This window comes from Cyprinus carpio, chromosome A4 (assembly GCF_018340385.1).
Source record: "Cyprinus carpio isolate SPL01 chromosome A4, ASM1834038v1, whole genome shotgun sequence".
Lineage (NCBI taxonomy): Eukaryota > Metazoa > Chordata > Actinopteri > Cypriniformes > Cyprinidae > Cyprinus > Cyprinus carpio.
In genome coordinates this window covers 36217420-36228128 of record NC_056575.1, presented here as the reverse complement: position 1 = coordinate 36228128, position 10709 = coordinate 36217420, and the positions used below count along the sequence as shown (strand labels likewise).

General features: G+C 38.2%; 1 pseudogene; it reads left to right on the top strand.

Annotated features, from left to right (window-relative positions):
- The window catches only part of LOC109075698, an 84378-nt pseudogene that overhangs the window by 49623 nt on the left and 24046 nt on the right, over positions 1 to 10709 (top strand).

Below are 10709 nucleotides of genomic sequence, written 5' to 3'. Positions count from 1 at the left end.
GAACCTGTAGATGCTCTGAGGGATGCTCATTTTGGTCAGGGATCAGGAACAATCTGGATGAGTGCTGTCTTATGTTTTGGATCCGAGTCAACACTGGTCTATTGTAGATCAAAAGGATGGGGTAAACATGAGTGTAATCATAGTAAAGATGCTGGAGTCATTTGTTCAGGTGAGCTGTGGAAAAAAGTAAACACAACAAAAAAATAAAACATCAACATCAACTGAAAATTATTCACATAACTAACATGTGTTAAACATGCACACACACACAAAACATCTATACCTTCTAGAAACATAAAACATCTAGCACATCTCTTCCATGAGTACTCTCATCCATTTATGCACTCCTTAAATTATTTTTTAAATGTTTTTCACTGTTAAAAAGCATCTGCTACTGTGAATGAATAAATGTATATATTTGCGGTTTTATTATTTATCTCCTTCTTTCTCCCTTTTTTTCTCCATAAATGAATTTTTGTTAAATTTATAATTATTGAACTCATGTAGATGTAATGTTTGTCACACATCTTATCAACAAATTATCAACATTTCTTGCAATTATTTGCTAAAAGTTTAGTGTTCAGAAGATTAAAAAAATCTATATTTAAATCTAAAAATCTGTTTTCTATCATGTATTAATATAACAAAACAAAATAATAAAACCAATAAATAATATATAATATAAGTATTATAAAGATATTATTATTATTATAGCACACTGTTTAAGTGTTTTTTAGTTATTATGTTATTAATTATTATTTTTTTAGAAGTCGCTGGTTATGAGATTCGCCCCTTGCTCCTGGGAGTTAGAGATTACTTCATAATCATAGTGGATGTCAGTGTGAGGTGACGCGGCCATTTGACCATACAGGATGCCAGGTTGTGTGTAGAGAGCTGACTTTGGGGCTCCGTAAGGTGCATTGGAGCAGCTCTGCTTTTGTGGCAAAGGAGACACTCAGAGTGGACACAGACGTAGACGTGCAGAGGAATGTATCTCAGACATACCCTCTGTCCAACATCAACTAAAAAAAGAAAAAAGAAGAAGTTCACCACAAATAACAGACGGTTCTTATGACTTGTGACTAATGACTGTGGTGTGTGCTGTAGGAATTATTTATTTTTGAGTAAAAAGATCGTAAAATTCTGTTTCTTGTTTATTGTCTCTGTGTTTTTGCCCAATATCAATATTTCTTTGTCTCTGCCCTTTATTGTCTCTTCATCTCACATTCTCTCTGTTTAATTTACAGACCGTGTGAATGGAGGTTGGTTTGGATGGTCAACAGATTCGCGTGTTGGTAGAGTGAGGTTCTTCATAGAGGTCAGTGGGGAACAGTTTGTGGTGATGGTTGGGATGTGGCTGTATGCTGCAAAGTGGTGATGTAGAGAACTGGACTTTGGAGACCCTGTAGAAGCTCTTGGCTAATCGCACCTTGATTGGGTGCTGCTCATAATTGGAGCCAGGAAGTGACAAACCAAGTGGATGAATTTAATTTGTGTGTACTGGTCGAGAATCTACACTGAAAGAACTGATGGGTCATATGGAAAAGTTTGGACAGGCTGTAGGTTCCTATTGAGATGCTGGAGTCATACTGTTAGAAAAAAGAAAAAAGGAAACTGCTTTGAATCTTTAGTGAGGAGCCACCTCCCCTTAAGGGCAACACTTTCATTAATATTTTTATTTAAAGTGACAAACAGTGATGTGAACATACACAGCCTAAGTACTGTTGGACCACCTCATACACAGAATTCGTGCTCCTAGAGCTTAACACGCCCGCCAAAGTTGCACACACACAGCAATGAACGAACACACCACACCCTGAGCAGATGTGGGCATACTCATATCTGCTGCGACTAAGAAAAAAAAAAAACAGAACCGGGACCGAACATGTTTGCAGCGCATTCGGTTGTCGCCTTGCTCACACAAAAGGCAACCAAAATACAAAAGATCCGTGGTATTTGGCACAATGTAAAACAAAAATACCGAGACGCCGAACCCACAACCTCTAAGTGTTGAAGATGCCAAATTCTTCTAAAACATTAGGCGGACTACGACTTCCCCACCTGTACAATGCTGTGTTAACAAAAAAACTGTTTATTTGTTCCATCCGTATGCTAAATTTTTTTTTCTTGCAATGGAATCATGCATAATGCCATAAATTGATATGAATACCTGTTTTTCCATTTCTTAAATATTTTTTTCTTTAATCATGCATAATGCATAATGAATAATGAATACTGCTTTTTGGCTGTGAGAAAATTGTGTAAAGTTCTAAAATAAGCATCAGACATATATAGATTTAATATTTGATATCACATTATAATGAGGTTATATTTATTACCATTAAGTTTCATGAACTAACAAAGAATCATTGTTTTACAACATTTATTAACATAGGACAATGTTAATTTCTACATATACATTTAAAATATATAAATTTGTATAAATTATTAATGTATCATGTTGGATAAGCCTGAATTAAAAGGAGCAATATTTATTATTTATTTGTTTCTTTCTTTCTTCTTTCTTAGTCTTAATCTTTTCTTTTCTTTCTTCTTCTTGTTCTCTTTCTTTTTTCTTTCTTTTTTTCTTCAGAGAAGTCCAGCTGGTTGGAGGATCTCTCTATCCTGCTCTGGGAGGTTAGAGATACTTCATAATCAGACGGGGTGTCATGTGTGTGACGCTGTTCTTTGACCAGCAGGATGCAGAGGTTGTGTGTAGAAGAGCTTGGACGTTGTGGGGCTCCTGTACAGTGGGTGGGAGCAGCTGCTTTTGGCAAAGGAGATGCTCAGATGTGGACACAAGAGATTCAGTGCAGAGGAAATGAGTCTCAGATTCACCTCTGTCCAACATTACCATCACATGAAAACAACTGTTTGCATGACAATGATGTTGGACTGATGTGTGCAGGTTGGAATTAAAACCATTTATAAAATGTAATTTTTTTTTTTTTTGATATTGATATTGAGTGGTTTTGGCATCTCACCTTGACCTTTCCTTTCTCTCTGTCCTTCAATATTTCTTTATGGTTCATTCTCTCTGTTCAATATTTAGACCGTGTGAATGTGAGACTGGTGAATGGCAGCAGTCGCTGTGCTGGTAGAGTGGAGGTTCTTCATAGAGGTCAGTGGGGAACAGTGTGTGATGATTACTGGGATTTGGCTGATGCTGCAATAGTGTGTAGAGAGCTGGACTGTGGAGAACCTGTAGATGCACTGAGTGCTGCTCATTTTGGACCAGGATCAGGACCAATCTGGATGGGTATGACCTTTTGTACTGGATCAGAATCTACACTGAAGAACTGTGGGTCATACGGATGGGGTATACATACCTGTAATCATAGTGAAGATGCTGGAGTCAATTGTTCAGGTGACTGAGATTGATCTTCAAAACATTTTAGAGCAAATTCACTAAACAGCTGTGCCACCCTTGTGCATGCTATCAGCACAAAAAAGCTGTTTCTTATTTACTAACCATCCATAAACCAATTTAAATGGAGGCATTCAGAGCTGAAATAACACTTTGTCTTGAATAATTAAAATAGATCATTTTTGTTCTTTCCCACACATGCACACCTCCTTTTTTTTTCTTACGAAATATGGCTTATTACTTAAATGAAAACTGTAAATTCACATTTATATAAAAGGGATATTTTGGTGTTTGGATATCACACCTGACAACCTGTCACATGGGGAAACTCTGCAGTACCAACTTGCGGTGCAAACTGTGTTCAGTAAAAATTGTGTGTGTGTGTGTGTGTGTGTGTGTGTGTGTGTGTGTGTGTGTGTGTGTGTGTGTGTGTGTGTGTGTGTGTGTGTGTTAGTGTGTGTGTGTGTTTGTTTTGGGAGGGCACAACTGATTAGTGAATTTTGCTCATTTTATTTTGGTAACTGAAAGTCATATATTTTTGGTTTAAAATCTAACCTCAATGTGTTATTAATTTTGTAATTTTATTTAACAAATTAGAATAATTTCATTAAAATCAAAAAATGTTTATTTGTTTATTTATATTGTGTTTTTTAATCTTTATTATACATATAAATTTTACACTTGATAATTTTGATAAATCTGATTTGTATGGTTTTATTTAATATGAACAGATCATAATTATTCCAGTTGTATATTATTTGTGCTCTGGTGTGGTTTGGGGGTTTGTTGTAATCAGACGTGGATGTCAGTGTGTGATGCTGAGCCCGCCTGTCTTTGACCAGCAGGATGCAGAGGTTGTGTGTAGAGAGCTGGACTGTGGGGCTCCTGTACAGGTGCTGGGAGCAGCTGCTTTTGGTAAAGGAGACGCTCAGATGTGGACACAAGAGATTCAGTGCAGAGGAAATGAATCTCGGATACACCTCTGTCCAATATCACCATCAAATGAAAACAACTGTTTACATGACAATGATGTGGGAGTGATGTGTTCTGGTTGAGTATAAATATTTAGCAAATCTTTGTGTGTGTATAAGCATATACAGTATATAACTATATACACAGAATACATATAAATATACTTTATATATTTATATATAATATGATATATTTTGATCACTGAATTGCAATTCTCTTCTTCATAGTCATGCAGACATGTACAGTGAAACATACACAAGCTTGCACTAGACAGAATGTTGTTTGTTTTGTTTATTAGTTATAAAATATGTCACTTGGCAGACCTGACTGATTTCAAGCATGACCATAAATATCACAATGGACAGTTAGTTCTGCTATTTTATTTGCATTGCTTCAATGCAACCTACCACCACAAAAAGTGTAACGGTAAAGTAACATGTTTTTTTGAAAAATTTAACATAATTGGTAACATAATTGGTTACTATTTTGGGTGAGTAATGCAATATTGTAAGTAGTATCTTTTTAAAATTAACAAAGCTCAGCACTGTTTGTTTTATGCATAAATGAGTTTTTACTTGCCTTTTGTTTTTATACTGTTTAAATAAACTCTCATGTTATGTCCAGGTTACACTGATCTCAGGCTGGTAAACGGTTCTGACTTTTGTTCTGGTCGAGTTGAACGTCAGTACTTCAGTAGATGGGGAACAGTGTGTGATGCATGCTGGGATATGAGAGCTGCCAGTGTCCTCTGTAGACAGCTGAATTGTGGGATGGCTGTGTCTGTTGTGGGATCAGACTGGTTTGGAGAGGGAAGTGATGAAGTTTGGGCTGATGTGTTTGATTGTGACGGGAATGAAAGAAAACTCTCAGAATGTTCCATCTCTTCATGGAGACGAGCTGAATATTCTCATAGTGGAGATGTTGGAGTCATCTGCTCTAGTAAGTGTTTTCTTTTATTTCTGACTTTGAGTAAATATCTAATACTGACGTTAACCATGTTCTCAAAATTGCAATATTTTAGTAAAGTTTCACATCTTCCCCTCAGATTCCTCTCTGGCTCTTCATGATGGTCTGGTGCGGTTGTCTGGAGAGAGACAGTGTGACGGGGAGGTGGAAGTTTTCATCCATCAGGTCTGGAGGAGAGTTCTGCTGGACTCCTGGAGTCTCACTGAATCCTCTGTGGTCTGCAGACAGCTGGGCTGTGGCTCTGTGCTGAACTTCTCTACGGCTCCTCTTCATCCAGTCCTGAACACAGTCATGAGTGTGTGACGGGCTTCCAGTGCTCTGGGAGTGAGCTCATCTGGGGAACTGCAGCTCTCCACAAACTCTCAACTGCAGCTCCACACAACAGCTGTCAATCACCTGCATCGGTGAGAAGAACAACATCTGGGCAGATTCTCCAGTTGTTCGTGATTAATAATATGTTTTTCTGTCTCTGAATATCAGGTCGGGGGTCCATCAGGCTGGTGGGGTTCTGGGGGAGACTGTGCAGGAAGGCTGGAGGGTTTTTCACAAGCGGCTCATGGGGGACTGTGTGTGATGACTCCTGGGATATTAAAGATGCTCATGTGGTGTGCAGACAGCTGCAGTGTGGAGTGGCCCTCAGTAACCAGCAGGGTACCAGCCTGGTTTGGTCCTGGTTCTGGACCCATATGGCTGGATGAGGTGGAGTGTGAGGGGAATGAGACGTCCCTGTGGAGCTGCTCTTCTCCAGGCTGGGGAAATAATGACTGTCAACACAAGGAGGATGTAGGAGTCGTGTGCTCAGGTAAACAGTACACTAGAGGAAATGTTTATCAAAGATATAGTTGTTTTTCAGTAAAATACAAAATGTAATCTTTAAACTCCATGGTGATCAGGAACGAAAGGGGTCTGAAGGGGTTTGTTTTGAGTTAATGACTGTCTGACTGTACAGTTCATGACTTCTTACCAAATACTTCAACACAAAATATTGATTTGAGAGTAAATTACTTTATAATTTTAAATATATACTGCCGTCCTAAGAAAAAAAATCACTACAGAATACAAAACAATCATATGGTTGCAATGATATTATTGTATTATTAATACAGAATTTCTCTGTATTTTTAAAACAAATCATGGAGCTATTTTTAATAAGTTTTGCTTTTATCTGTTTTTTATACAATCAGTACTTACAGCATGCCATCACGCCTCATATTAAATCACTGTTTTGGTACATATTTTTAGCTTTAATCACAGCCTTATTTTAATAGTTTACATGCACATCCTTTTCTATCTAGAGTTTAAAGAGATCAGGTTAACTGAGGGCTGTGAAGGGGAATCTGGAGGTTTTTCTACAATGGATCCTGGGGTAATGTGTGTGCTGGAACCAGATGGACAGAGACACACACGGGTCTGATCTGTCAAGAGAGCTAAACTGTGGAAGATCTGAGGTGTGTTTGTCTGCTTCTACAGCAAGAGTGGAATCAGCCCCTAACTGGCTGGATGTTAAAGTTTACATGTCCGACCACATGATTCCACTTTATGGGCAGTGTCCATCGTCACCCTGTGGGACAGAATGACTGGGGGGGGGACTGTGGTGAAGATGATATGTGGCTAAGATCACCTGCTCAGGTAAGATGATATTTAAATCATTAGTATATGGTCACACTCAATAGTAATCCTTCTGGGTGATTCTATAATTGCAGGTACATTTGGTGTCCCCGAGCCCATAGTCAGTATTTTTTTAAGTTTTCACCTGCCTTGTTATAAAACTCACCCTTCTGTACATTCATTTTTATGTCTAATGGGGTACGTAAACTTAAAATGTTTCTGAGAACTAAAGTGAGCTGATGGGAACGAGTGAAATGATTTGTGAGGGTAAAAAATGTTTAGCAGTTTTTCACACTGACATGGTTTTCACTGAAAGATGTCAGATGTGTCCATCCTTAATATTCTGTTCATTTTTCTTTTTTTTTTATCATGTTAAAATCTCAGAGGAGGAAAACTTCGTGAGTCGCCTCACAGTCGTCTGACATGTTTTACCTCACCATCTCCTTACCAGAGACAGTGTGCAAGTAAGTAAGCCTATATTTTCCTAACAAATTACTGTTAAATTCTTAATATATGCATTTTCAAAATAGGAATTATTTACCTCAGAAAATAACACAGTTTTAAAAGCATCTAGCTTCATTATTAGTGTGTGTTTTGTTGTAAATGTTGTGCTGAAGCTGGTCAGTGGTTGATGTGTGTGTTTTAGGTCATGTTCCTCTCAGACTGAGTGGAGAGGAGGGCCGGTGCTCTGGGAGGAGGTGGAGGTGTATCATAACGCTGTGGGGCTCAGTCCCTGTGATGATCAGTGGGACATCATCGATGCTCAGAGTGGTTCTGCAGGCACTGCTGGTTGTGGAGACAGCACTGAGGGCTGATGGGAATTCAGTCTTTGGTGCTGGTGAAGGTGTTGTGTGGATGAATAAAGTTGAGTGCAGAGGGAATGAGATTCACCTGTGGGACTGTCCTCACTTGCTGAATAACTACACTGACTGCTCCCGCAAAGAGCACGCTGGACTCACCTGTGCAGGTCACAACAAACACTAAAAAATAATATTCATTTGATCATTTTAGAGTGAATATTTGTGTATTTGCATGGTTTTTAATGTGTTTGTGTTTGTTTTGACAGACTTGTCATTATGTGTCAGTGTCCACTACTCCTGCCACCACATCATCAGCTTCTCTCCTCCAGTTTTCTCCTCCAGTGCGACGTCAACATCAGTCGCTCTCCTCCACAAACTACTCCTCCCCCAGTCGTCTCCCCCAGTGCTTGTGATTGGTTCTAGGGAGGTTGTGCTCTTAACTGCTCTTAGTGCCACGTGCTTATACTGATCAGCAGAACAGAGTGATGATGAGAGGTAGGAGAGATCCAGAGACTGTCATATTGTGTCGTATTCAGTGTGTGATCAGTCCATGTGTTGTGAACTGACAGCAGTTGGTCTGTCTCCCCTCACAGCTCTCTCTAAGAGGAGATCACAGGATGAACGAACTGAGGCCCTTATGAGGAGATTTCAGCACAAGACACAATCACTTCACTCAGAGGGTGAGACACGAGCCATCAATCTCATTTAATACATTAATAAGAGTCTGTCAGACAAGTTGATGTCCATCTATTATTAGTCCTGTTAAACCTCCTGCTTCAAACCACAGAATTCCTGACAGAAAAACCACAGGAGCTGCAGGGTGCGATATGTTGTGTGTGTGTGTGTGTGTGTGTGGGGTGGGTGTGTGTTTGCTAATTGGTCCAACAAAAACATTCTGTCTCAAATGTTTTTAAAATGCAAGTAATTTACTTTTTGTTGTGTTGTCACTAACACAATGCTTTATGATCCAGAGGAAATGAAGATTCAGTCTGTTTGTAATGATGAACATGTTTCTGACTGTTCTGCTTTTCTTTTACAGGGAGTCTCATCTCTGAAGAACTGCATTCTGGGTATGAAGATGCTGATGAGCTTCTCTCAGGTTAGAGAGCTGCAATTATTTCAAATTAACACCTAAAAATATAACATTTTATGTTCAGAAAAAGACACTCAAAATCACACAAATATAATTCTTCCAGTAAATGAAATATGTCACCAATGACTCAACTGTTCGTAATACTAAAACATTAAATCTTATTAGAAATAGTGTCAACACTGCATATTATGATGATGTCAACAATGGCAGGTCTCAAGACCTGCAAGCGAATATATTACATTTTGTTCCAATGTGCCCAAATATACCATGTTTTGATTCAGAAGAGATGAAGAAGCAAATCACACCGGGATACTATGATGATGTCATCTCTGATGGACTAAAACCAGATTGTGAGACAGGTATTTTATTTTGTTATTGATATTATTAAGTAGGGGTGTGTGTTCCTGATCCTGGAGGGCCAAGAGTTTAGCTTCATCCAGCTCCAACACACTTGTCTGGAAGTTTCTAGCGAGTGCTACTCAGGTGCATCATTTGCGTGCTTCAGTTGCCTACAATCCTTTGCAGAGATTCCAATTCACGAAAAATTAATTATCTGAAAAAGAAAATCGACACTGAGCTTGTTCAGTTTCCTTATGTTATGCAATATACAAATATATGCTTCAGTTGCCTACAATCCTTTGCAGAGATAATTTATTTTGTATTTTTTTTTATTTTTTTTTTATTATTTTTTGTTTTTATTTGGTTATTGTATATTTTTTATATTATATTATGTGTGTGTGTGATCAAAGAATGCTGTGAAACTTCATCTGCAAATTCATCTGAATTCATCATTCAATTTTAAAAATGGGGGGAAATATCATTATGGAATATAAATGTTTTTCTCTAATACACATTGGCCCAATTAATGGCACCCTTTTATTGAATTCCTTTTAAACCTCCATTGCCCAGTTTTAACAGCTCTAAATGTTCTCCTATATGCCTGATGAGGTCAGAGAAACACCGTGACAAGAGATCAGAGACCATTCCTTCATCCAGAAATCACTCAGACCCCTTTAGATTCCCAGCTCCATGTTGGTGCTTCTCCTCTTGAGTTCACTCCTCTCATTTTCTGTACGGTTCAGGTCCGAGGACTGAATGCCTATAGCAGAAAGCTTGGTTTTGTGCCCAATGACCCATTTTTGTGTTGTTTTTGAGGTTTGTGTTTGGATTATTGTACGGTTTGGATGATCGTAACATGGTCCATTATAAGATTTCTAACAGAGTCGGCACGTTTTTTCATTATTTTATCCTGTTGGGTATTTGATAGAATCAAAGATGCCATGTATCTAAACAAGATGTCCGGACCTCCAGCAGAATATATATAGGCCCATGAGACATCAAAAATAACAGCACTATATTTCATTGTACACAAGGGGGTACTTTTATCCCTGTTTTCACCAAACCCATCTTGAGTGTTTGCTGCTAAAAAGCTAATTTTTTAGTTTCATCTGATCATTGAAGCCACACCCAGTTCCAGTCGTGTCTGGATGAATATGAATATGCTGGAGTTTTGTTTTTGAATGAGCTAGGAGAATTTTTCTTGAAACCCTCCTAAACAACATGTGGTGATGATTTTTTGTGAAGCTCAATTATCTTTTGCTGCACATCAGAATTATATTCTTTGGTTTTTCTCATTGTGATGGATGATGAAGGGAATTTGGGATTTGTTTCCCCCCCTAGTTTATAGTTTCTGTGAAACAGGGAAGCAAGGCTTGGATAATTTCATGTTCATAAATCACCCCTGGAGTACTCAAAATTGTGAATATTGAATGGTAATATACTTCAGAGTTATTACACTCATAAGAATTTCTAGGGGTGTCCTTACTTGTGGCCAATGTGTATTAGAGAAAACAATTGTTATGTCCTACTGATATTTCCCCCCATTTAAAATTCTATTATCTAA